At 43.7% G+C, this 26,437-nt stretch overlaps 1 protein-coding gene across 5 annotated transcripts in view; it reads left to right on the top strand.

Annotated features, from left to right (window-relative positions):
* Positions 1-664: 664 nt before the first annotated feature.
* DTX2 (deltex E3 ubiquitin ligase 2) overlaps positions 665-26,437 on the top strand; it is a 357,713-nt gene continuing 331,940 nt past the window's right edge. For 3 of the 5 annotated variants that reach the window (XM_069226715.1, XM_069226711.1, XM_069226714.1), the window contains exon 1: positions 715-864. The gene's annotated coding sequence lies outside the window, so the exon portion shown is untranslated. Of the gene's footprint in view, positions 865-26,206; positions 26,332-26,437 lie in introns of those variants that run through there. The other 2 variants (XM_069226713.1, XM_069226712.1) reach the window with 2 other exon arrangements.

Genomic DNA, 26,437 nt, shown 5'->3' with positions numbered 1-26,437 from the left:
CAACTACGGGATCAAAAATGAAATGCCGCAGGCATAAGAGAACATAAATTCACTAAGAAGAATTAAAGTTTAGGGCCATTAACGAATGGCTTGCCTGTGTTTATCCTTTAGATTCCCACGTATTGAGAAGCATACATAACCTAGTGAAATCCGAATCATTCTTTTTTGGAGCAACCTAGCCGCAACTTCATGTAACTATGCGCTATACAGGCAGGAGGGGGCAAAGTCTTGGAAAAGATTTCATTGTCGAAAAGAATGTAATTGCGTGCGCAACAGGCGTTGTGCAATCCAAACCTAGGTGAGTACCATGTTAAAAATGTCGAAGTCCTCCTCTGGTACAAGTGAACCAGCGGGACCTGATACTAGTGAGCTTGAAAAGGAACGCCCATGAATGGAAACAAACTTGGTGTCCCGACTTAAATCACCAAGAGGCTGACACGCCCACCTGTACAGGGTCCTCTGGGAGCAGATGAAGCTGCCTATAGCAGGGAACGGTTGCTCTCTCTTTCACTCGCAACGCCCTTCAAACACAAACACTACTAAACACTACAAATAGAGAGCCTCTCGGTATACTCATTGAGAAACAGCAGACCTATGACACTAGGACAGTCATATCCGGGTCAGACAGCGCTGTGACTTACGGCTTCGTCACCTCCGGGGCGGGTCTTCTCTGTTTTCAGAGCAATGGCAAGCTTTGCTGGGCGGAGCAAGCAGACAATCCCTCCTAGTATACACCGCCCAGAGTGCCAGTCTGTAGCACTTAGCATCCTGATAGGTTTCCGTGCCCTCAGCTTATTAAGTACTGTTGGAATCGAAAGCAAAGCAGACTCGGATTGTGCGACCCTCCTCCGCTGGCATAGAGAGGTAAGTGTGGTTGTGGCAGTCGCTTTTTCGAAAGAGCTGCCAATTAGTGCGGCACTTCGGTACGGTGATGATAGATAATCATTTCCGATTGCTACACAAGGGCGGTATTAGCCGGGTGCCCGGGCACATTACTCACCAGTGGCATTTACCTATGTTATGTTCCTCCTATTTCTTTTTGACATACGCACTCTCTTATGTCTATTCGAGTAGCCTTCTCCTTTTATTCCTCTATTTCCTCTCGCCCCTTAATTCTGCCCCCCCCATATTTTTTTGTTTTGAACTAATTTAGGGTTTTTCTTCCGTCTTATCCCCTCTTCCCTCACACCTCTCTTTCCTCGCACTCATTCTGTTCGTCCAGTTACCCACTCTAGGGGGATGAGGTCATGAGCCAGGAAGCCGTGGTAGAACAGCTGATGCCGGTTATAACGGAGGACGGGCGAGGTTTCCTTGGGAACTGTGGTATGCCTTGATGGGCACGGAGCTGCGATCAGATCCCGATAACTGGATATTTAGGTGCAGCACAAGCAGCTTGAGAAAGACGAAGAAGTGTCCTAGAAGCGTGCGCTAGCCTTCAGCTCTCGAGGGCTGGTGGGATAATCCCCGGGGGTTGCTTGAAGCTCAGGGAACTGGGTCTCGAGAAGCGTCTCCTTTCATCTGCCAGTCGCGTTCTTCTTCACGTGACTGAAAGTACTTATGCATTAATCTGTAAAGTCTGCTTTCGTACTTTTTCATCATTGACAGTAAGCACTAGTGCCTTGAAAACTTGCATCCATTGAGGTGTTTTGTACAAGGTTGTTACATCTGGCACCCTAAGCTCGAGATGGTTAAGTTTTTTTATGAAGACCAGCTTTCGCCTACAAATAAACTAGATTCTGTGTACTAAATCCTATTATGAATTGTAAGTAATCCAATGCATCATATTTTATTAAAAACAAGATGATTCTGTTTAGAGCATTCCTGTTTTTTTGTTAAGCCTATTTTATTGCAGAGGACGCACGTTAGATACTTTCCTGCTTGCTAGGGCACAGTTAGATGTTCTTAAGTGCGGCAGCGCGTTATCAATAAAGGCCAACACTGAGACGCCCTATAACCCTAGTGGCTGTGTGGACGGACTGGATGCCCTGAGTCAGGGTTGGAAAAGCCTGGTACTTTTTGTTGCGGTTGCTATTAAAACAACTGTGAATCGGAACCAGTAGCTGAACGGGGAATCTGGATACCTCCAGCGCTTTACATGGGCCGGTACTCTCCGTTACGGAGTACCGTCACTTTTTTATTTTGAGAGGGAAAGTACCTGCACTTTTCAAGAAAAACGTAATACTTTTAATTGGAGAGTACCAGCACTTCTCAGAAATACGCAGGTACTCTGGTATAGATTACCTGCAGTTCTATTTTCCATTTCAAGCATTGGATACCTCGTACTGAAAACTACAGCATTTAACATATTTGGCAGGATCGCAGAAAGCCCAGATGCAACCAGAAAACAACAGTTATCTCAAATCTTGATTCAGGGTGGGAAACGTAGCCTATGAACAGTACAGCAGGACTTTGGCTATAGGTTTAGGCAATGCAGGGTTCCAGAAAACAATTTCTTTTGGTGGTAAACTAAGTGCAAGGCGTGGACCTAGTTGAGAAAGCTCACAAAGGTCTCCCAGAACTAGGGATTTAGTTCAGACAACTATATCACTAGACTTGCAATTGGTGCTGTGCACGGAGAGGCATGAACTCTGTCTTCGAGGCCTAGAATACTTGGAGATTCTTGCAAGAAAGCCACAGAGATAGCTGCTACACATAGTTTCATGAAAATGTTTAGGCTATGAAGAGGCTGTTTTACCTTTTGAATAACAACCATACAAGGTTCCAAATACACTGAGAAAATAATATACTAGTTCTGTTGAAAATGAATAAATAAAATTTAAGGAGAAAATAAGTGTGATAAAATGCAGAAGAGCAATAGATTTACAAAAGTTATGATCGAAAACCAATAAGGATGAATTAACTATGACGTGAATATAATCACTAAGAAGTTTGTTTTGAGTGACATTAAAAGAAACGTATATGGGTTGACTGTATTGGGGCGACATTGGAGCAGATTCCTGAGTGTGTAATTAGATGCTTGTAAGTGGTCTCCACAGCCGGAGGGGCTGCATGCCTAAAAGATTTTAACCGTGAATTAATCATGATTTGAAACATGGCGTGTCTCAGTAGAATCAGTTTGATTTATTGATCTTCACTCGGATGACCATGGAGTCCAAACCCTGGCAGCTTTTTATACTTGTTCTTTGTCTGTGCATAGTACATTTTGGCCATAGGACTAGGAGGTTGACCATTCTGATAGCTGGCTGTCGGTTACAAATGCCATATCTTATTCATAATTTTTGTCAATAATGTCGCTTGTGAGGTCACATGTATTCTCTTGTGAGTGTGTATGAACAGTGTGGGGATGGAGGAGTTATTTTTTTGGCACACCATAACTGGCAGGTTTATTTTTTATTTTTATTTTTTTGGTTAGCACACAAACTATACTGTTACCTCACCTGAGTCCCAAGGCACTTATGTATAAAATTTGATGGGTCTTAATTGAGTGAAAGGGAATAAGGCTTAGTAATTCAGCCACAAAAGCCTGAATGCATCACACTTTGTTGCATGATACAGCACATCCCATGTTGTTTTGAGTATGTGTGGACTGTAGAAGTTCCCACAGGCCGTGATACGGTTGAAACAATCACTTCACGCTATAGAGTGATGAGATTGCACCACCAATATTATGCAGAACGGGTCACTCCTTCCTAAATGCATTAATATGATCGCCTCAAAATTGTATTGCTCATTTTTTGGACGTACAAGCGTAGTTTTTTTTGAAGGGGGGGATCACAAGGCAGTGTATGTCCGGATGATACTTCCAATTCATCGTAGACTGGGAACACATTGATGTCTGTAAGTGGATTGGGATTATCTTTAGTGAAGGAAATGCAGAGCTGTAATGCTTCATTGCTACAATAATGGAGATTCAGTCGTATCAATACAGATATGTATCCTATCCCACAGGTGTAACATGTCAGTTAGATGCCTCTGAGTGTTTCTGCAATTTCAGCCAGCCATATGTGCACCTTGCAATTTTGTGTGCTTTAAGAAGGCACTTGATGGACTGTATAATTGAGAATCACACTAAAACTAGGAGGTATGAAGTACTTTCATAGCGAAACGAGGAATCTGTGATGATCAGGAGCAAGCTGTAGGAACACAACTCAGGGGTGTGGAATTTATTAAAATATCTACTTGTCCAGGGGACAGGTTGCTTCTCAAATCTACTTGTCCTGTAAAAAGATCTACTTGTCCCTTTGGTGCCATGTAGTGTGGCGACAAATTATGGCAGCAATCTCATTATGTAAGAGCTCTGATAATAGCCTCTCTGATTATGCCAGGGCTACTACCATAGTAGGGCTTGAATACTTGCGTTTCAATCCCTACTGTAGCAATTTCCTTATTTTGCCACCTTTCTGCAGATCTGCATACTGGGGCTGGAGGAAGCAGTAAGCAATAGTTCCAGGGCTGGAATGCCTTTGAGTCTGCAAACCTACTAACCTGCATGTTTTAAAGATATTCACCAGCTTCTCTCTAATATTTTCCCATAATAAGAAAGGTTGGACATTTACTCCTGACAATGGCAGAATTAGAACTTCTTCCAGGGTTGGGAAGAAAGTGGCTGGAGGGAAAATGAACTTGCAAATGCTCAATAGATTTTCACATGAGCAAATCTACACATGCGTATTTACCCATGCTAAAATACAGTTCACCAATATTTGATAGGGGTACGACATATACCATGGGTGCACTTTTGTGACTTTAAGAATTTGGGGCCACATGTAGGTAGGTTCAGATTTGCGACCCACAAATTGCGAGTCAGAGCGACTCGCAATTTGAGATTTGCAAATCCGAATGTAGGATGGTGTCCCTGACACCATCTGTGATTCGCAAGGGCTTCGCAAATGCCCACCTAATGAATAATCATGAGGTTGGGTCGCATTTTTCGACCCCCTTGTGAATGGCGGCCCTCAAAGGGATAGTGGCCTGCTGGAGACAGCAGACCACCATGTCTGTGACTGCTTTTCAATAAAGCAGTTTTTTGTTGTTGTTTTTTTTGTAATGCAGCCCGTTTTCCTTAAAGGAAAACGAGATGCATTACGAAAACGAAAAATGAAACGTTTTCGTTTCATTTGCCTACTCCGAAAAAATGTTTACAGTGACATTCACAATGGGGAAGGGGTCCCATTGGGACTCCTTCCCTTTTGCGAAAGTGTTAGCACCCATTTGAAATGGGTGCAAACTGCGATTGGTTTGCGCCCGCGGTCACAAAACAATCCTACATTGCACTGCTAGTCGCAATTAGGAAGGGAACACCCCTTCCAAATTGCGAGTCGCAAGCCCGTTTTGCGATTCGGTAACCAGGTTACCGAACCACAAAACTGGGTTTGTGCATCGCAATGTGCTTTTTGCACATCGCAAACAGCGAAAGTCGCTGTTTGCGACATGCAAAAAGCTACCTACATGTGGGTCTTGGTCCCTAATTAGGTCTGGTGTTAACTAAGACATTTTGTTTTTATTAAACTTCTATTTCTCTCTCTTTCGGCTGGCTTTACTATGAGTGATCGCATTCTGCTCTTCCACAAGGAGCATATTGGCACACAAAGTAGTTTTGTTCAGTGTCAGGAACTACAGTGGCAATCAGCGACGTAACGAAACTGGAGGGTGCCCCTTTGCAAAGAACATGGAGGAGCCCCCTCTCCAGACTCACTCAGGGCAGGTGCTGTGCTGAAGGGGCCCCCTGGAGGGCGGCTGCGGGCCGTTGTTATGCCACTGGTGGCAAATTGTGCTTTCAGATTTCAAAAACTTTTTGGTTTTTTTTTTGCCAGTGTTTGTTACAATGTTGAGGGCCTGGTCGCTCCCACAACAATAAAGTGTTACAAAAGCCATGTCAAAACAAGACACGCATTGATGAAACTAAAAGACTTATAAAAATATGTGAGATCAGTTGGCTTTGTCAGTGTTTGTTTATTTTCATGCTTCCCATAATCGTGTTGAAAATGGTTACACTGATTTTCCATTAGAAATATTTTTGGGAAATACTAGCATGCATCAACACATTTTACTAAATGACATTTCATTTGCATATAATCAGAGAGCATTCTGGGAGCATTATACTTAGCCTCATAGCCTAAACTTTTCAAACATGTGTATACACGTCTTTTTTTTTAGTACTGGAACCAACGTCAGTAGTGAAGTGTGACCTTAAAACATTTACTTACAGCACTCACCCTAATAATGAAGGTTTTCAAATAATGAACCATAAATACAAGTTGGAACAGCATTATCTTTTGGTAACACATTACCTCAACTGCAGAGAGTTCCACTCTCTGTAAACAGGCAGCCAAAGGGTTTGTGCTGCAGAGGGTTGGGCCTACTTGTCCCAAGGACAAAGTACACATAAAAACTTGTTGCCCTTGACCCCAAACAAGATGTCCCGGGCGTCGGGCGATAGGAATTCCACATCCCTGACAACTAAAGACCGTAACAACCTTTAGCCACAAAGGCATTATTGTTAATTGACGCATATAACATTCAGAATGGCCAAGATAAATGGATTTTTGCCCAGATGAAGGAGACTATAACGACCCATAACATCAAACAATATGCCTCAGATGGGCATGGCAATAGGTTTTGACTCCTTATTTCCCCTTTTAAAGTGAAGAAGTTTGGTATTAGACTGTGTGGGTATTAGTACTCCAAATGTTTGGTTAGCCTTAAAGCATTCCCTACATAAGCCTTTGTAAACTGCACATTTTAAATCAAATAAAATCAAATCATAAACATTTATAAAGCGCGCTACTCACCCGTGCGGGTCTCAAGGCGCTAGAGGGATGGGGTTACTGCTGCTCGAAGAGCCAGGTCTTGAGTTGCCTCCGGAATGCGAGGTGGTCCTGGGTGGTCCTGAGGTTGGTGGGGAGGGAATTCCATGTCTTGGCCGCCAGGTAGGAGAAGGATTTCCCACCTGCCGTGGTGCGGCGGATGCGAGGGACGGCGGCGAGAGCAAGGTTGGCAGAGCGAAGTTGACGGGTGGGTGTGTAGAAACTGAGGCGGCGGTTGAGGTATTCAGGTCCCTTGTTGTGGAGGGCTTTGTGTGCGTGGGTGAGGAGTCGGAAGGTGATCCTTTTGTTGACGGGAAGCCAGTGCAGGTGTCTCAGGTGGGCGGAGATGTGGCTGTTGCGGGGTATGTCGAGGATGAGGGGGGCGGAGGCGTTTTGAATTCGTTGCGGACATTTCTGGAGTTTAGCGGTGGTTCCTGCGTATAGGGTGGTGCCGTAGTCCAGGCGGCTCGTGACAAGGGCGTGGGTCACGGTCTTTCTGGTGTCGGGGGTGATCCAGCGGAAGATCTTTCGGAGCATGCGGAGGGTGAGGAAGCAGGAGGATGATACGGCGTTTACTTGTTTGGTCATGGTGAGAAGTGGGTCCAGGATGAAACTGAGGTTGCATGCGTTGTCTGAGGGGGTTGGTGCGGTGCCAAGGGCCGTGGGCCACCAGGAGTCGTCCCAGGCGGTCGGGGTGTTTCCGAGGATGAGGACTTCCGTTTTGTCTGAGTTCAGTTTCAGACGGCTGAGTTTCATCCATTCTGCGATGTCTTTCATTCCATCTTGCAGGTTGGTCTTGGCGCTGGTGGGGTCCTTGGTGAGGGAAAGTATCAGCTGAGTGTCGTCGGCATAGGAGATGATGTTGATGTTGTGTTTGCGTATGATGTCGGCGAGGGGGCTCATGTAGACATTGAAGAGAGTCGGGCTGAGCGAGGAGCCTTGTGGGACGCCGCAGATGATCTCGGTGGGGTGTGAGCAGAAAGGTGGGAGGTAGACTCTTTGGGAGCGGTTGGAGAGGAAGGAGGTGATCCAGTCTAGGGCCTGTCCTTGGATCCCGGTGGAGCGGAGGCGGGATATTAGGGTTCGGTGGCAGACGGTGTCGAAGGCAGCCGAGAGGTCGAGGAGGATGAGGGCGACTGTTTCTCCGTTGTCCATCAGTGTTCTGATGTCGTCTGTGACTGAGATGAGGGCGGTTTCTGTGCTGTGATTGGCTCGGAATCCGGACTGAGAGGGGTCGAGTAGGTTAATGATATGGCATTGACGCTCCTTAGAAAATAACTTTTATGTGCTGTAACAGCCTTTTTTTTTGTTTGTGATTTTTAGGATGTCGAGCAAATAAACAATTGTGTTGTAGACAACTGTGAATTTTATTCTGTGATTGTGCAGCAAACCATTTCAGTGCTTGGCATTACTCACCGAGACATTAGCTTGCCATGCTAGAACTATAATAGGACACATACCACTATTGAGTTGATTTAATCCTCCTGCTTGTGAGGTTAGTTCTGTGCACCTTCTCAGCTACCACAAGATGAATTTGATTGTGTACATGTTCATTAAGTTTGGAGTCTGCTCTTGGATGGTGTTGATTGAGGTTTGCCTTGCTATAAAGTATTGCAAGAAACGATTGTCACCGTCTAGATAAGTTGTGGACAGGAGTTAACCTTCTTGCCATCTTCTCTGGTGACTGGGTTCCTGATGATCACAGGAAACCAGAGCGAAAAGGCAAGTAAGTAGTCAGTGGCAAGCAGGGTGGAGTAATAATAAAATTGTTTTTTATAAATTGTTTCATACCACAAGTTTGCCATTTCTAAGCACTGTAATAAGCAGAACTGGGTACTTGCAAGACCAGTTAACCTTCCTCGGAATGCTGAAGGGCTGCGTTGACCTTGTTGAGTTTCATAATTGTGCTCACCAGATCACTGTATTCCTCAGGAGTGAGTCTTTCATTTAACCAATTCAAGTAATTGTAGGAAAGTACCATCTTGCCTGGCATGTTACCCCCATATTTCACTGTATATATGTTGTTTTAGTTGTATGTGTCACTGGGACCCTACCAGCCAGGGCCCCAGTGCTCGTAAGTGTGCCCTGTATGTGTTACCTGTGTTATGACTAACTGTCTCACTGAGGCTCTTCTATCCATAACCTCAGTGGTTATGCTCTCTCATTTCTTTCCAAATTGTCACTAACAGGCTAGTGACCAATTTCACCAATTTACATTGGCATACTGTAACACCCTTATAATTCCCTAGTATATGGTACTGAGGTACCCAGGGTATTGGGGTTCCAGGAGATCCCTATGGGCTGCAGCATTTCTTGTGCCACCCATAGGGAGATCTGACAATTCCTACACAGGCCTGCCAGTACAGCCTGAGTGAAATAACGTCCACGTTATTTCACAGCCATTTACCACTGCACTTAAGTAACTTATAAGTCACCTATATGTCTAACCTTTACCTGGTAAAGGTTGGGTGCTAAGTTACTTAGTGTGTGGGCACCCTGGCACTAGCCAAGGTGCTCCCACATTGTTCAGGGCAAATTCCCCGGACTTTGTGAGTGCGGGGACACCATTACACGCGTGCACTATACATATGTCACGACATATGTATAGCGTCCCAATGGTAACTCCGAACATGGCCATGTAACATGTCTAAGATCATGGAATTGTCACCCCAATGCCATTCTGGCATTGGGGAGACAATTCCATGATCCCCCGAGTCTCTAGCTCAGACCTGGGTACTGCCAAACTACCTTTCCCGGGGTTTCACTACAGCTGCTGCTGCTGCCAACCCCTCAGACAGGTTTCTGCCCTCCTGGGGTCCAGCCAGGCTTGGCCCAGGAAGGCAGAACAAAGGACTTCCTCAGAGAGAGGGTGTTACACCCTCTCCCTTTGGAAAAAGGTGTCAGGGCTGGGGAGGAGTTGCCTCCCCCAGCCTCTGGAAATGCTTTGATGGGCACAGATGGTGCCCATCTCTGCATAAGCCAGTCTACACCGGTTCAGGGATCCCCCAGCCCTGCTCTGGCGCGAAACTGACAAAGGAAAGGGGAGTGACCACTCCCCTGACCTGCACCTCCCCTGGGAGGTGCCCAGAGCTCCTCCAGTGTGCTCCAGACCTCTGCCATCTTGAAAACAGAGGTGCTGCTGGCACACTGGACTGCTCTGAGGGGCCAGTGCCAGCAGGTGACGTCAGAGACTCCTTCTGATAGGCTCTTACCTGTGTTGCTAGCCTATCCTCCATCCTAAGTAGCCAAACCTCCTTTTCTGGCTATTTAGGGTCTCTGCTTTGGGGAATTCCTTAGATAACGAATGCAAGAGCTCATCAGAGTTCCTCTGCTTCTCTCTCTTCACCTTCTGCCAAGGAATCGACTGCTGACCGCGCTGGAAGCCTGCAAAACTGCAACAAAGTAGCAAAGACGACTACTGCGACCTTGTAACGCTGATCCTGCCACCTTCTCGACTGTTTTCCTGGCGGTGCATGCTGTGGGGGTAGTCTGCCTCCTCTCTGCACTAGAAGCTCCGAAGAAATCTCCCGTGAGTCGACGGAATCTTCCTCCTGCAACCGCAGGCACCAAAGAACTGCATCACCGGTCCTCTGGGTCTCCTCTCAGCACTACGAGCGAGGTCCCCTGAACTCAGCAACTCTGTCCAAGTGACTCCCACAGTCCAGTGACTCTTCAGTCCAAGTTTGGTGGAGGTAAGTCCTTGCCTCCCCACGCTAGACTGCATTGCTGGGAACCGCGTGTTTTGCAGCTGCTCCGGCTCCTGTGCACTCTTCCAGGATCTCCTTTGTGCACAGCCAAGCCTGGGTCCCCGTCACTCTAACCTGCAGTGCATGACCTCCTGAGTTGTCCTCCGGCGTCGTGGGACCCTCCTTTGTGACTTTGAGTGAGCTCCGGTTCACTCCACTTCGTAGTGCCTGTTCCGGCACTTCTGCGGGTGCTGCTTGCTTCTGAGTGGGCTCTTTGTCTTGCTGGACGCCCCCTCTGTCTCCTCACGCAATTGGCGACATCCTGGTCCCTCCTGGGCCACAGCAGCATCCAAAAACCCTAACCGCGACCCTTGCAGCTAGCAAGGCTTGTTTGCCGTCTTTTTGTTCGGAAACACCTCTGCACGACTCTTCACAATGTGGGACATCCATCCTCCAAAGGGGAAATTTCTAGCCCTTGTCGTTCTTGCAGAATCCGCAGCTTCTACCATCCGGTGGCAGCTTCTTTGCACCCTCAGCTGGCATTTCCTGGGCATCTGCCTACTCCTGACTTGATCGTGACTCTTGGATTTGGTCCCCTTGTTCCACAGGTACTCTCGTCAGGAAATCCATCATTGTTGCATTGTTGGTGTTGGTCTTCCTTGCAGAATTCCCCTATCACGACTTCTGTGCTCTTTGGGGAACTTAGGTGCACTTTGCACCCACTTTTCAGGGTCTTGGGGTGGGCTATTTTTCTAACCCTCACTGTTTTCTTACAGTCCCAGCGACCCTCTACAAGTTCACATAGGTTTGGGGTCCATTCGTGATTCGCATTCCACTTCTAGAGCATAAGGTTTGTGTTGCCCCTATCCCTATGTGCCCCCATTGCATTCTATTGTGACTATACATTGTTTGCACTGTTTTCTATTGCTATTACTGCATATTTTGGTATTGTGTACATATATATTGTGTATATTTGCTATCCTCATACTGAGGGTACTCACTGAGATACTTTTGGCATATTGTCATAAAAATAAAGTACCTTTATTTTTAGTATATCTGTGTATTGTGTTTTCTTATGATATTGTGCATATGACACTAGTGGGTACTGTAGGAGCTTCACTCTAGTTCAGCCTAAGCTGCTCTGCTAAGCTACCTTTTCTATCAGCCTAAGCTGCTAGACACCCCTCTACACTAATAAGGGATACCTGGGCCTGGTGCAAAGTGTAAGTACCTCTTGGTACCCACTACAAGCCAGTCCATCCTCCTACAGTATGACAGTCCATAACCACAGTTCTGTAAAGTCTTTAGCATCTGGGGCTTTCCTCGCTGACTGAAGATTCTTCAGTTGACCCTTTCAGAACGGATGACAGTTCCCTCTCCTGTCTGACTCCTGTGGCAAAGAACGTGCTGCCCTCCCACTTGAAGAAATGGTGCGTAGAAGGGAGTTTGTATAGTGTCCGTCTCTTGCGAATTGTTAGACCTGGCAGCTTTTTGGCATGTCTGCCCTGTCTTTTTGCCTTCTGACCTCCTGTTTTATGGTGTACTGGACTCCGTTTTTGCTGGTTTATTGTCTCTGTGCACTTTACCACTGCTAAACAGTGCTAAAGTGCAAGTGCTTCCTATATAAATTGTACTGTTGATTGGTTTATCCATGATTGGCATTTTTGATTTACTGGTAAGTCCCTAGTAAAGTGCACTAGAGGTGCCAGCGCCTGTAAATCAAAAGCTACTAGTGGTCCTGCAGCACAGATTGTGCCACCCACTTGAGTAGCCCTGTAAACATGGCTCAGACCTGCCACTGCAATGCCTGTGTATGCAGTTTAAAACTGCAAATTCGACTTCACAAGTGTACCCACTTGCCAGGCCTAACCCTTCCCTTTTCACTACATGTAAGGCACACCTAAGGTAGGCAAGGCCCTAGGTAGCCCCATGGGCAGGGTGCAGTGTATGGTAAAGGTGGGACATGTACTGATGTGTGTTACACGTCCTAACAGTGGAATACTGCTAAATTCTGACTTCACTGTTGCAAGACCTATCCTTCTCATAGGTTAACATGGGGGCTGCCTTTAAATAACTTTAAAGTGCGGATTCCCTTTGAGAGCAGATAGAAATATGGAGTTTGGGGTCTCTGAACTCACAATTTAAAAACACATCTTTTAGTGAAGTTGGCCATATGTGCTAAAAATTATCAGGTGAAAACTACCCGTATTTCAGTCTATTAAAAACGGAATCTACCTCATTTCTGTGTTCAGAATTTAAACATCTGTTTAATACCTCATCTTGTGATACTGGCATTTACCAAGCAAGGTAAATACCTCACCCCATTCCACATCACATGTAACATGGGTCTGTGTAATTAAAGATGACACTTGCTAATTGTGGGTTGTGTTCAGAACACTGCCCCTCATAGTGTGGATGAGGTGGTAACTCAGAGGCTTGGTTAAGATGCTTGGGGCCATATGTATCAAAGAGTTTTGCCCATTCAGTGTCTATGAGCAAATGTTTTCATACATACGGCCCTAGATTGTCTACAACAACTCTGCCGTTCCCCCTAGGCCAGGGTTCTGCAAAGTTGGTCCTGGAGAGCCGGGTCCATGCCAGATTTTTAGCATTTCCACATTTAGAAAAAAGATGTTTCAGAAATCTACATTATTCTAAATGTGATTATGCTAAAAATCTGTCATGGACCCGGCTCTCCAGGACCGACTTTGCAGAACCCTGCCCTAGGCAGTGTTTATAGGGGCAGTACAGGTGCTACATGCTTCCCCGGTCATGTAGCACAGCAAAAAAGAACCTCTTCTCTGCGTTAGGCACTACAGGTAACAGGGTGCTGATCAGTTGCTCTCATTGATCCAACTGAATTTCTCATGATGTATACAACTGCAGTATGCGCCACGTTTTTAGAGGTCACAGATTCTGGTATTGGGACAGCCTATTTTTCAACAAACCGTAGCCTGCAGTGTCCGACTGAGTACCATGGTTATGACGATGGAACTTGAATTTCCCTTCAGGAAACTGCTAATGTGCACTAGCACATTGACCGGAATTCACACTCGTCTTACATTTGAAAGGTGAGGCTGGAATAAGTTAGTCACTGTGGTCCTGCCTTCAATTGACCTACCACATTGTGCATCTTTCTGGAACACTATGGTATGCCCAGACAGGCACAAACTGCAATATGAAAGGATTTAAAATTGGAAGCTAAAAAATTAAGTGGGTACCCTTATCTTGATATGTGGGAGCTGCTTAAGTACGGTAAATTGAATCTAACATGGTTGATTGGTGTCCTCCATTGAAGCATCCCTGGTTTGCACCAACAAAAAGAGAACATGGACGCGGAGCAAACAAGTCTAAGTGAAATGCTCAATTCTAGCATATGGCTTTGTTTAGAAGTAAAACCAAACGTTTAAAAGCTCAAACCTTTCCATTAAAATGTCTGCATTTTCTTTTGATTGTGGATCAAATAAAGTAGTTCCTAAAGTGTGCAGGTGCCTGATGTATACTTGTTTCTGTATGTAATGTTTTCAGGTTCAAGTCGTAGAAATTGCTTAGGCAGGGTTCCCAGATACCACTGGTGATTCAGGTGCGTTCCTCAAAAGTGAAAAAGTTACATAACGCTGTTGTAAGCGGATTTATGGAGAGGGCACAGAGAGGGATGACCCTAACCTCTCACCCCCCAGATCAATTCTCTTCGAAGTGCCAGTGCTACCATGGCCTGCTTTTTGAATGTGAGTTTGGTGAAGAAAATGCAGAGTTTTGGTGTGCCTTGCACTCTTGACACAATAGTGCTGCTCCTTTCATGAAACCTAAGTAAGCACATACACACAAGTTGTGAAGGCTTTCTGGCCAACGCCCCAGCCAGCACCAAGCCCTTCATTCTGCACAATAGCTGACTCATTTCTTGTGGAAATAAAACACATATTTCTTTCTAGCGGCTACATTCGTTTTAAGCTTCTCTGCACAAAAGAGAAATGTCCCACGTTTGAGATAGGTTTTCTCTTGATCACAATGCTATCATGCGTGGAGTTGACGAAGTACGCATAGTCAATAGACCGTCTGGAAAGTTTGATTGTTACATTTTGCAGAATTATTTAAATCTTTTGTGTCAACTCACAAAATTCAACACTGATTGTTGAAGAAGTTGTGCAGAATTCTGCAAAAAAAAATACCGAAATATTTTTAAACAATTGTCAGCATCCTGCAAGAAAGTAATAGGGGCTCAACAGTTTTCTCTTTCAAAATATGGGCACTGACACCTGCTAGGGTCACTTTGATTGATATAATGAAGCAATTCATGTTACTTTACCAGATGTCCTCAGTATACAGCACGGTTTCAACCATGCCAATGAATTGTACGCAGTATTTCCCACTCTCGGAAGTAAGAGTGTGGAGCATGGTGATAGCTAAACGTAATCTAAAACTGCAGGGAAGGTTTCTGTGGGAAAGTATTTATTGAAGCAGGTGTAAAAGCTCTGAAACAGCTGTCTAAAAAGTTTTAGCACTGCTAAAAGCTGCGCTTCTGACTTCTGAGGAATACGACAAATCCCCTCTTGGCAGCATAAAAAAGTATACATAGATAATGCCACGAATGCTTACAGAACAGCTTTACAGTACATCTGCTCAGAATAAAACTGGAGTCTCCTCTGTTCTTGGTAAATGTTATTGTGGATGGTTGATTAAAACCGTTACAATTCTATAAAATGTTAACTAAAATAAGCTTCAGCAAAAACAGTCTATAAATGACAAAAACCGTTGTACGCGAATCCATCATGACAGTAAGCGTTAAAGCCTATTATTTACGATGTTCTGTATTTCAAAAGTCCACCTACCTTAGGAAGATCAAATTATGTTAAAAATAGCAGTAACATGAAAATTAAAAATAGCCAATTGATAACAATGGTCCAAGCAAACATTTCATCAAGTACAATACAGTTAAGCATAAAAACTGTTTTTCAAGCGCCCAATAGTATTGCTCAGGCGAATTTACTGTTTCATAAAGGTTGCTCATTTTCTTTCAATGACCATCAAGTATTTTTCTTTTTTTATAACCAACTTTGTTTTTGACAACAAATTCGTCCACATCATTTCCAGATGTTGCTGGTCTTCAACAAGTAAAGCATATCGCCGTTTGAAACAGACGATAGCATTAAGTCCACCATACGAACGTGGAGGAGGCGTCCTCCGTACAGTTACAAATGCGAACTTTACCAAAAGTGATACCACCCTTTACTCTAAATCTTTGCATGCTTTTTGGGGCAACCCCTGGTTTCTTACATCGGCTTTTCCTGTTGACCATTAAGTATTTAGTAATGGAAATGTTTAACTACAAGTTGTTTGGGTCCAAGCATGAAATTATAGCCTGCCTACATAAGTAGATGTCCTTTTCAGTCAATAGGCTTTCTCACCATACATCACTGCTCAGTTAATAGTGCAGGGCAAATGTAGACAATATGAACAGTAGTCTCCCCAGCTTGATTGCACAACCTGCAAATACCTTCTTGCCTCTGCTTAATCCACGAGGACGCAAAGTCATGTGTTGGAACTCTGCCAAATCTTTAAATCATAAATGTGCTTTTTAGGAATATTGAGTAGCACAAACTAGGGTTGTCTGTATGGGGCTGTGTAATTGTTTAAAAATATCCATGCATGTGAACGTTTTGGTAAAACCTCTTTGTCTTTTGGTCTCTTTTCTTAAATGTGGATTTAGGAGGAGAATACATTTAAATCTAGCCAGTAAGGAATGCACAATCTCAAAATGTAAGCTACATTTTGGTGCACTGTATGTGATTTTTATTACTGACCTCTAGTGTGGTCCTCTAGGCCCATGCCAATGAAGTGATACCATAGCAAAATGTTAAGCACATAAAATATGTTAATTGATATAAGACATCAGCAGAACAAGCTCAAATGTGAGCTTTCTTTAATATACCTACCCTCATCACCTGTTTCTGGGTTTTACACATTGTACACTTCCATTTTTATTCAAATACGTTTTATGTTTGGCACGCATTGAGCTTTCAAAATTAAATTACCATGATGGCATGGTGAGTTAGCCTGCTCTTCTGTACTGTCATGTACATCTTTTCATCAGTCTTGGTCTTTATTTCCATCCCCTCGCACCCCACTGTGCAGATTATTACGACATGTCCATTTAATTTAATTCTCTTTCAAAGCATCTCCTTCAAGAAATGAGTCCTTAACATACCACTTCCGGATGCACAGGTCTGTACCTGTCTGCTGCTAAATAGGCTGGTTCTTGCCGCACTGGTCTGTACTATGATTCTGAGTCAATCTAAACATCCTGCTTCCTTACTGGGGCTGATAAGTGACAGTCAGTTCTTTGATTTATGTGATTAGACCTAGCTTTCCATGGCAGTTTTTTTGTTTCAGTGATTCATTGTTAAGGTATTGCACATTTAATCCTTTTTATAGCTGTGGATTCGCCTTGTGGACATTGCTATGTAAAAAGACAAACTTCCCTGAAAATCCATGTGGCAGTGCCATCCCCTTGCATTTTTCTTCCGCCAAAAAATATTCACCTGCCCCTGTTGCAGTGCCTCTGATCTTTAGTGACACATCAAACTTTTAATAGGTTCTCAATTGACCTCACCACACGTTAGTCTCAAAGTGGTAGTTCCTATTGGACCCACGTCTGTATGAGTCGTAGTTGGTAGCAGCATATTGAGTTTCTTTTGGGTGCATTGTTGTTCCCTGGAGGGATACCTACAGGCCTTCCCATGTAATCAAGTCCATAGCCATGGAGGCTGATGCGGGCTACTTCGTTTTTGTTACATTTTGTATATGATATTCATGAATGTTAATGTTATGAGCATCACCATTGCATTATTTATTGCAGTCATCAGGACGAGTGCTCTGACTAGTGCACCTTTCGTTAGGGTTACCCATAGCTGGTAATGAAAGTATACTTTCATAAGAATGATGGTTTTCAAGATCGCGGGCATATACTGTCAGAGGTCAGTCCCCTCCCCTCTTGTTCTTCCTTTGCTAGTATTTGTTTTCCAGGACTGCCTGGACAGTATACACAAGATTTCTTGCCAGATCATCCCCCTAGGAGGTGTCATCCACACATAGACAGTGACCTCTGAATTTAATTCTGGAGACATGACCTTCCTAGGTTAATTTCTGAGGGTGGAAACTGTACGTCTTCCTTATTGGCTTGATCCTTTGAACTTGGAGAATTTACTGGTAGCGTTTGGCAGAAAGTCCCAACCGACTGGCTCAACTCTTCCCTGCTTTTGCAACTGACCGTGCCTATGTGGCAGCCCCAATTAGCGCCAAAGAGCTTAGGGACAGATATGCTAACATTGAGAATACCAATTTCCTATTTGCGATTCTCTCCGAATCACAATTAGGAAATCGGTATTCCTAATGTATGATACTCCTTTGAGTTTCATTAGCGATTCCTTGTGGGTCACAAATAGACCTCCCTAATGAATATTAATGAGGTAGGTCGCAATTTGCGACCCATTAGAAATCACAGCCATCACAGGGATGCTGACCTGTTGGGCTCAGCAGAACACCATGTCTGTGACTGCTTTTTAATAAAGCTTTTTTTTTTTTTTTAATACCGTCCGTTTTCCTTAAAGGAAAACAGGATGTGTTTAAAAAATATAAGGTTGGTTTTAATTTCTTTTTTTTTTTTAAAGATAATGCTGTGGTCTGTGGGACCACTGGCTGCTCTTAAAAATGTTTTTACAAACATTCATAAAAGGGAAGGGATCCATTGGGGACCACCTTCCCATTTTCAAATGGGTCAGCACCTACTTGAAGTAGGTGATAACATGAGAATTTAGGTCATTCATATATACTTCTGCGATTTTGTATTAGGAAGAGACACCCTACGCCCTAAAACACACCTTCCTAATACCTAATTGGTATGTATTAGCAATTTGGTAACATGTTACTGAAACGTAATTTGGAATTAATGCATACCAAAATGCATTTATGCAAATGACCCGATTCTGTGAATTGGGCCGTTTGCGACTGGAAAAATTCTTGCCGCATTTTACCATCAGAGATGCTGACTCAGAACCTTGAAACCCTCTCTACCCCTCACCAGAGACCTGAGGACAGAAACGATATACACTAGTGCAGTTGAGGTAAGAGGTCCCTCAGCCCAGTGAACACGTTCCCTCTCTCTGCCCACTTTTTCATTGTTTTTGTTCTTTATTAGAGCCTGTGTTTGTGGTTGTCCAGCATCCGGATCAAGAGTCCTGTGCGACCAGAGCGGAACCCTTTGTGTGTCTATGCTCCATTCATTTGTCTCCTGGTCATACAGTTGCTTGATGCCCATGGTCACCGAGGCTGCCCCGGAGTTTGGATCCATGTATCCAGAGCTTCTAAGGCCCCTTGCTAGCAAGATTTCTTCATTAACCCTAAATCTTTGGGGACTCCATTCAATCCTGGAGTCAGTGTACTCGCACCTCAAACTTTACTTTAAAACATTGTCTCTCTTGTTAGTTCTTCATAAGGTGCTTTTTCATTAGTTTGTCATTGCTTTTGCTGTGTTTGTGCCTTGTTTTTGGCATTTGCAGCCCTTAGGGTCGTGTGCAGTGAAGATTCCACACAAATAACAAATTAACCATTTTGGTAGGATGATTGCAACTCTTCAATTTTGTAGAATGGTGATTCCGGTCAGCTTGTGATTGTATCCTTTTAAGTGGTTCTATAATTGATTGCTATGGTGTTGTGCTTTTAGGTGCAGGGTTGTGCAGATGTTCGTAATTATATGGTGATCCTGATTCTCGTATTTTGTGCTTTGCCACATGTAATATTCTACACCATTGTTTTACTGTACATTGCTTGTTGCGTACTTGCTATATTTTGACTTACCATTTGTGCTCCTATTATATTCATGTGTTCTTGAGTAACTGAAATGTTTTACATCTGTAATATTAACTGGACAGAGCCATCACGCAACTGTGATTATTACATTTTACTGTACCTAGACTGAACCCAATCCCTTCCCTTTTTTTGGGGCCTAGTCCATTAGTGATCATTGTAAGAAAACAATACATAGCGTATTTCTGTGGCCTGGGGCCGTGGAAGCCTATTTTGAGTGTTCGGCACCTACTTCTTGGTTAAACCCCTCCTAGTGTCTCCTCTCGTTCTCTACTGATAACTGTTCGTGTGCCCGTGGGGAGCAGCGTCCCTCGCCTGCTTGCATGGTGACTGCCACAAAGACTGCTGCTGAGTTGAGTAGAAAGCGCTGGATATGTCTCCCTGGTCCTGTTCCATGTGAATAGGGTACCTGATCTCAGAGTCTGGATGGAAAGGAGACCAGCGCAGAGGCAGGTGGGGGGTGAAGAGCCGGAGGATCCGTTTACTCCCGTGGCAGCTGCTGAGGATGCAGGATTAGAGATTGCAAACGTCTATGATGGTAGTGCTACCGGGAGAATTTATTACCTGTTAAGAATGAACAACCCCTGCCTTGCTGTGGTTGGATGCTCCTCCCACTAGTGTCAGGAAAACTTGGTCACCCCTACTGTATGTCCAGGTTTACATCATGCAGTAGCACTATCTATTTCATATTTGATCCTTAATTAAGATGTGGTCATCAGACTGAGCTGGATCTAGTCCACTAAGGCTTTTAGCAACGTACTGGTGCTAGTTTTTATTGAACTCTCAATGGTGTAAAACTGAGTCAGCCAAGCCTGATTCAGACTTTAAAAAGGAAAGAGCTGCTCATTCTTTCTTGTGTGACTGATTCATCGTCATTGAAGTAATAGTAACTATTTATTGTAGTTCGTCAATACAGCAAAACTGAACCCTGTAAACAAAAAGAGCAAGGCCTTTCAGTTATTAATTTGGAAAGTGCCACAATTTTCCATGGCTTAATACATTGTTTGTCATGCTTAAACTAATGGCCATAGTCAATAAATAGTCACATTTAATGTATATGCGCTACCAGATCTTTAATCTGAAAATGTATATCCAGAGACACAGCCTTGTATCAATACGATAATATTCACTCAGATGCATCAGTACTCAGTCTGTTTACTGGTCTTAGTATAGACACGCTTACAAATACTTGGATGCACACACCATCCAGACAGCACAGTGACGTTTGTGAACTCTTTCTCTACCAACCTCGGTACACACAGTGATTTTCAGGAGAATACCCCTTTATACCGTTCTCTTTTTAGGCCTACTTTTAAACATATTTACAGGTCCTTGCACATGCATCTACATGTATCATAATATTCAGCAGCATTTTCCCGCTTCCCACACCATCTGCTGTCAAAGTTATGTTATGTTATATTGATTTGTATGGTACACTAGTCACTCGAGAGGGTATAGAAGCACTTGGGCGGGTGTGTAGGTTTTTGGTCCCTAAAGTGTTTATACGAAGAGTCGGGTCTTCAGCTTCTTGCAGAACTTGAGAAGTGAGGAGGAGTGTCTGTTGTGTTGAGGGATGTCGTTCCATGTCTTGGGTACAATGTAGGAGAATGAGCGACCTCCAGTTTTGCTTTTGCGAATGTGGGGAATGTATAAGAGTGAGGCAGAGCGTAGGTGTCTGGTGGGTTGTTCAAAAGGTTTGCAGCTGTTCAACTATTCTGGTCCTGTGGTGTATAGGGCTTTGTCTGTGTGCGGGAGAAGTTTGAATTAGCTGTGCTTGTGAAACAGTGAACTGTTTTATATAAAAATTTGCTGGATGGGTGCCTTTGGGGGAAAATATAAATTATAAGTGAGAAGTTTTTGGTACAACAACTACTCACCTTCTCATGAGTATCATTTAATTCGATTATTTACTGTACCTGGAAAATGGGCTGAAAAGTCTGTGGAGTTATATGACCCACCACATTAACTCCATAAATGCAAACATTCCCACCAACATTTATCTACACGCTAAACTAATTTTTTTAGCTAACACCCTGTATGTTTTTTTTCCTGAATTGGCTACACCCTTCCAGTATATTTGTAGTAAACATTTCAGACTGATCTGTCAGTGGAAAGGGTTCAGCACATAGATGGTTAGGAATAAATACCTCAACATGTCCCACTTAGCTCGCTGGTTTATGCCGTTCTTCATTGTGCAATGGTTTACTGAGGGATCTGACCTAGAGAGTCCTATGTCTGTGGATGAAGGTGTTATATTAAGATGATTTAAACATTTTCTTCACAGAATATTCAAAGACATTTCCTCTGATGTTTGCTATGGAAGCTAAACAGCCATCTTGTGTGTTGTCTCAGAGTGGGAGGGGGGGGAAGTAAAGCAATCACTTTAAAGCAGACAAAAATAAGGTATTTATAGTAGTTCAGGTCCGTTCATGTGCAAAATCAATTCCAGTTCTAGTGTTTGGAAGATGGTACATGTGTGTTAAAGTCAGATTCTTGAATAACTATATAGCTTGCATGATTCTAGCTAAACTTGCTGTTCTATGTCTACAAGGTTACATTTTGAATATTGTTTATCCAATTGTGTTTTTTTCTTCTGAGAAGATTACACGTGTGTGGGTCATTGTGTGTTTCTGTGCCTATTGTGATCTGATCAGTCCTTGCACACTGCCACCTTCCGCTTTCAGAGCTCTTCTACTTCTTTGCTACTTACTGCAGTGAGCCAAAATCCATACTAAAGATGTCTCTTAGTGAAGAAGAAGGTATCCTATATTGCCCATTGCAGTATTCGGTGGTGATAAAACGTTTTAAGCAACTCCTTTGCCAGATCAGGGACACACAACCGAAACCCTACAGTCCTGCTTTGAGCACTACTGTAAGGAGGCTTGAAAGAAGGAACCCTCACAGAGGCAAAGAGGATTCTTTAGGTGTCACCACAGCAGAGTGCCACCTAAAGGAGTAACCCACAAAGTGCTTGAAGAAAGAAAGAGCTGTGCAAGGGGGCCTGAACAACAACCTCAAACAAGGAACAAGGGAAAGGCCCCTTTCACCCAGAGGGTTGGTAAGCTGTATTATTCCTTCCCCTCCCCCAAACTCTTGCCCCCAAACCCTCATTGCACATCACACAGCAGGTCCTGAGTCTGAGGCCTGTCTACAGAAAGTGCTATCCCAGAGGAGTGACCGCTCTAGCTTGAGGCCCTGCATTAGTATGGTATTTTCTGCAAGCTGTGACTTGTGGCTGCAGGGTCGTAATCCTGAACCTCAAGGTCACCATTGAAATTCCAAGAGACTAAGAAGCAGTCTACCAAATTACTTGATCATACCTGTGTGACGTGCTATAACGTGGGGATCCTTGTGGAAGGACCTAGAGTGGCATCTCTAATCCAATATCAGACTCTCATATAAATCCCACCAAGCAACCCAGCATGAAGGGTCCTTCGAGTCGGGCTCTCTGATTGCATGGACACAGGGTTTTTATTTTGGGCCAGCTTGACTTTTTGAAGGGGATCACCAAAGATACCTGCATTACATACAGAGTTGAAGGACTGCAACCAGCAGTTGCCTTAGGTCTCCAAATCCACTTTGTCCTCTGCTCCCCACCATGGCCTGCTTGAAAGTGAAGATTGTGGCCTGCACGCACGTGTGGAATTGGAGTTGGCAAAGATGGTGTTTCTGGGGTGCACACAGCTGTAAAGGATGAGCACTTGCTCAAAACTGAAAAGACACTTGGAGTAGGAGAAGGTACTACTGTGGCAAAGCTTCTCTGGGTACTGTGACCCAATAAGAGATCCTGGAAGAGGCTGTTGGAGGGCCTCCTTTTCCTAGTGCAGAGAAACTTTCAGGGTTTGGATAACCTTACTACAGGTAGCCATACCCTTGTAGAGGCCCCATAGTAAAGTGTAGATTTCTTCTTCTATGCCTTACGTGGCATCACCCTTATGGTAGAATAAAGTACGTACCTTTGGGTTAGGCTAAAACATTGATAGGACACTGATTTATTACATGAAATTAATGTTTTTATTGTGATGAGTTCTGAGTCTCTAACTCCACACCATCTCCAGGAGTAATCCTAACATTCAGGTGCTAACAGGGTGGCTGTGCTGCTAAGTTTTGGGTCCAGCAGCAGGTCAGGCCCTGGGTCGTTCAGAGTAAACGGTCTCATTTGGCATAATTGGTGTCCAATAGCCTGTGTATCCCTAGGAACCCATAAACCTGTTATAACGAGCCGCAGTGAAGGCTGTTGTACTGTGGTGGTAAAGGCTGCTCCCCCGGTTGTGATCCTCTTAAAGAACACCAGTGAGAAGTAATCCAAAGGCAGTGAAACCCATGAAAAACAGTTCCAGTGTTAAAATCAAAGTGCAACTTCAGCAAAACTGAGCAAAAAAGGTTTTCACAAGAACACTTGTTTGCCTACTTGGCTCTGCTGGTCAGCAAGCATAACTAAGCCGCTTGTTTAAAACTGAAGATTGTGATTCAGATTGACCCATGTTGTTAAGTGGCATAAGCTTGTTTTTTCTCAGCGAAGGGCAGCAAAATGCGAAAATAATATGACTTCTAATGGACTGACAATAAAGCATTAATATTGTAATCACCAAAATAAGCTTCATTGGGAGCACCAATTCAAACTGGTTAGGCTGAATTTCTGGTTAAGAGTTTATGAGATTAGGATTCTTGCTGGGCCAAACCAGGAGGCTGCTCTTTAGAAGTAGCTGTCTACTGTCCTGAGTGTCCGTATGTGAGCAGAGGGGGGTAACTTCACATTTGAGGCACAGCCAATACAATTTCTCACTGATTTAGGAGTCATAGCCTAGATTGTGTGCTGCAACCTGCCCTTTCTAACACACATATGTGTCCCAAATGAGATTGTGCCATCAAAAAGTGGGCTTCTTGCACTGAAGAAACAGACCAAAACTGCTCTCCAAAAACCCTTGGCTAATCACTAACATAATCTATTTATAAAAAAAAGAATCCCATACAAAACGTTGTGTTAGAATATTTTTTTCATATTTGCTCTGCTTACTACAGAGAGAGCATACTGAACCTTTTTCACAGCTCCTCTCGAAGAGGTTCTCATGAGTTCAGTGATAGGTTTTCTTCTGCTACTGGTTGGAACTGTCCTCATACACTCGAATCGTGACCATCGCATGAACAGCAGAATCTTGACATTGTGAATCTTTTTAGATCTGGCTTGACAGTGCAACTGTCTGCAGGACCTATTGTATAGAGACAGTGGGCTTTCAGTTTTCTCTTCTTCAACAGTTGACTTCTTTGTGTGATTCCACCTTCATCCATTGGCTTGGAGACATGCACGACTCGAAGGTGAAGGATTATTTTACAAATATCTGACTTTACAACACAGGGCTTTACCTCATTTTCCCCCTTATTCTGTTTTAAGGGTTACTTCACGTTTTGCTTTTTATTTGTATTGTTATTTGTTTAACCCCTAACATCTGTTTACCGCTACCTTCCCCTGAACCATAAACAATGTTTACCTCCCTTTAGCTCTACCCACCCCATACTCCTAAAAACCCTTGCTTCTCTTTAACTATATCCTCCCTACAACCCCATAACCACTTAGCTCTGTCTACCCTCATTTACTCTTACCCATCCCTTAACAACTACAAATCTCTAAACCCCTCAACCTCCCCCTTTTTAAATTACATAATATGTCATTGCAGACAAAAAATACATATTTTGTGAAGTATTGCAGGGTAAAGTACCAAAAAGGGGCCTGTGTGGTACTTACCTGTATGGCTATTACCACTGACACTCCCCTATATCGCGTCTCCTCTGTGGCTCAGTGAGCCACTTGATGTCTTTTTGCTGTAGCTCACTGTGTCTCCCAGTGATCTTGGCTTCCGCTCTGCCCCTTCTTCCAGTCCTGTTATGTGCTGGGATCTTCACCAAGGAGTTTCTCACTACTTCTACCGCCACCATGGTCTTTAACCACCATTACCAGCACTATCAGTAGGAAAACAAGCATTGGCAACATTTGCTCTGTTTTAATGTGGTAAACACATGTAAACTACATATGTGCATGCATTTGTTACCACATTAAAACCAGATCTCCTGCATTTGCCAGTGCTTGCTTCAGATGGTGGTGTGAATCTTAGAATCAACGGTGTTCAGTTTTTATTCCAGTCAAGTCAAGTGAAAAAGGATTCTCATGAAATGAGTGTAGAAAGAAACCGTTTTAATTCACCACAAAGTTTTTCTTCTTCAAAGCTGTTACTTTCGTGGTCCTGCTTTCCCACGAAAAGCTAAAATGGGTAATTGAGGAAACATGTTTAAATAGGGCTCTGAATGCGTTGGGCGCCGGCAACTAGTTGGCTTTTTCATTATTGTATTCCTGTAGTGTGTTCATTGTTTCCAAAAGTCAAGCTGTAACGGTTTGTGACTGAGGACGCAGTCGGTTCTAACATGGCATAATGTTACTGAGAGGATCTGGAGTGTTTCAGTTGAAACCCATAGACAGGAACGAATAAAATGTAATTGGTTAAGACTCTTGTTTATCGCTCTTTAATGCCCTTTAGTAGAAACTTAGTTTTTCACTGCATCTGTTGAACTGCCTTCTCAGTTTTTTGCCGAATAGCTGTCATTTATATTCAGTTATCTAATCCTTTCAGGGCCACAGATTTGTTGTGCACATGGACTTATAGGAGATTCAGTCTTGCTTTCACACACTGAATAAACACACTCACATGGGATCTGGTTACATTTGCCTCTAGTTTTTAGGCTTTGCCTGCATGCTATGCTTGCAAAATCTTTTGTGATTAAAAAAAAAAATGTAAAGGGGGCTTAGAACCTGCCCCTTACTTACCATTGGCTTTAGTCTAACTTCGCTCTAATTTACGTGCTTCTCATTGGCCAGCACCGTCTCCTGCCTCACTTCCTGTCCTCAGCTGCTTCTACTGCTTTACCATCCATGCTGTCGGGTGAATTCTAGACCATGTAAACCTTGGGGTCAGTGGCCATTAACTACCAACCAGTGTCCTCCCACTGGCTACTTCACACTGCAGGTACCTTTTTATTTATTTACGAACGAGCACACAATCTGCACTCCCACGCTCCTCTCACTCTGTTGCGTTTTCCCTTTTGCTTGCTTTCTTTTTTCGAAGAGAAATC

This window comes from Pleurodeles waltl, chromosome 3_2 (assembly GCF_031143425.1).
Source record: "Pleurodeles waltl isolate 20211129_DDA chromosome 3_2, aPleWal1.hap1.20221129, whole genome shotgun sequence".
NCBI lineage: Eukaryota > Metazoa > Chordata > Amphibia > Caudata > Salamandridae > Pleurodeles > Pleurodeles waltl.
This window is presented reverse-complemented; position numbering and strand designations above follow the sequence as displayed.